Raw genomic sequence first — 2,242 nt, 5'->3', positions numbered from 1 at the left:
AGTAACTGTGCTTTAAAAAAAACGTTTGTGTATATTCTCATATTACTTGTTCAAGTGAAACATATTCTGGTAAGCAGTCTACAATAGTCCTGAAACCTATCGGTAACAATTTATAGACAATATGGATCATCAAATTATAAATGATATGTAGCCACTTAGATTACAGTTGTTCACAATGATGAGCATCGAGCAAACATGCATACACATGATTACCTGATTGGGGTCATGTCGAATCTCGCCAGAAAAGGTATATATAATAACCTTAAACGTGTTTTTCTACACATATATTAAACAAAACCACAACTAACTTTAACCAGTCCACGAATCTAGCCATATCTAGTTTAGTAACTTTCCACGTACATCACATTGCAAATGCCTGCTTATGTAATGTTAATGTTGATTTGGACAAAAGGAACTTCGCATATATAACTTTTAAAGAAAAATAGTTTCTCGTTGCATTTATCTTCATTATTTATAATTTATATGTAAAATCAGTATCGATTTTCTTTTAAACAAGAGAAGTGTTTAGGCTGAAGCTCGACTAGTCATGCAAATATGGTTATTTTATGTAGGAGTTAGAGATCTACGTCAACTAACCATACATGGAATTAGTGATTTTACATTGAAAAGAAATATATATCTACCTTAGACTAATATGGGTTACTAGTTGGGGATGGTATCGTTTAGCTGGCCATAGGTGGCATCGATAGATCCAGATCAAGACAAGACTTGGTGTCTTGGGTTTTGAAAGTGGAGAGTATCGTAGAGCGGGCTGAGTACAGCTTCGATATATCCAGGTTATTGTTTTTTGCTATGTGGGAAGGTATGTTGCGCTGAATTTTTTCTGCCTTTGTGTAGTTGGGTTGCTTTTGCTATGTGTTAGTTATGGGTTTTAGTTTCGATGTATTGCGTGGTTGTATTATGATCGTAAATTGCTCCGGTGTGGATTATAGTTGCCTTTTTTTTGGGATGTTAGTTCTAGGGATCTCTCGATATCTGCCAGCTTTGTATCAAAACGTGGTTTTCACTTTGAATGAATATTGGACGGGAAAAAAATCTACCTTACACTAACATAGCAATTCTTCGTCCAATAGAAATCATTACACTCTTCGTACAAAAAAAATATTATAGGAAACAGAACAAAAACGGCGGAAAAAGTCTTTGTGTCTTACACAGTTACACTATTGATTATATTTGAAGTCGATATGAATTACAAAGAGTAGTTACTCTATGAGTCTATGTTCAAAGTGATTGTAACATTTGTTTTGTTTTGATATATTTCGTGTCCCAACGAATCGTTTGTATGTTGTGATTGGTTGTCGACGTCGACGTGACACCATTTGCTTTATTAAACGTCTAACAATTTCTCCTTTTATTATTTTAAGTCAAAATTTACAAAATATAAAAGTATATAATTTACGGGTATATACTTTCTTGACGACAAAAAAAAAGAAAAGAACGAGTATATAATTTTTTGAGATTTTTTTTTTTGGTAAAAAAAATGGTTTTATCTTTTTACCGGAAACCCAAACATTGTAAATTGGTTATTGTCAACGAATATTAAACCCATGTGGCGAAAATTACAGCGGCAACTCCTTTACTACCAGGCCAGCTCAACGTTGGTAATTTCTTGAGATTTTGACTACCATAACCATAATGAAACAAATTAATTGCAAATTTGTAAGATACTATGAGTTGTTAACTTGTTATTATCTTTTGGTAATTATTGCAGGATGTCTGCTCTCGACTAGTTACATCATACTATGCTACTTTTACGTATATTAGCAAATAGCAAGATCGTAAAATCTGTTTTGAATTATATTATTGCTGGTTTTCAGATCATTTAAGCTGTCAGGAAATTGTATTCACGTATAGGTACAGCTGGTGAATCCATATAATTTATATAGCTCATATCTTTTCAATCTGAATTTCCACACAATTAATATAATTAAAAGACTTTTTCTTGGTTCACCCCCTAGGGTGAACCTTTAGGTTCACCAACCAATAGAAAGTTGTCATTTTAGATCTAGTATCTTTTAATTAAGGAAACAAAATAACTTGCCAAATTATATTATGCTTTTAAAATAAAAAATAAAAAATTAAATAAATAAAAATAACAATAGTTCTAAAAAAGATTATTTAAAAAAAATATTTATTTTTAAGATTTAGAGTTTAGTGTTTAAGATTTATAATTTAGAATTTATCCAAATGTTTAGTGTTTTTCCAAGGGTTTCAAATTATA

This window comes from Brassica oleracea, chromosome C3, assembly GCF_000695525.1.
Source record: "Brassica oleracea var. oleracea cultivar TO1000 chromosome C3, BOL, whole genome shotgun sequence".
Lineage (NCBI taxonomy): Eukaryota > Viridiplantae > Streptophyta > Magnoliopsida > Brassicales > Brassicaceae > Brassica > Brassica oleracea.
Note: the sequence above shows the minus strand (reverse complement) of the source record.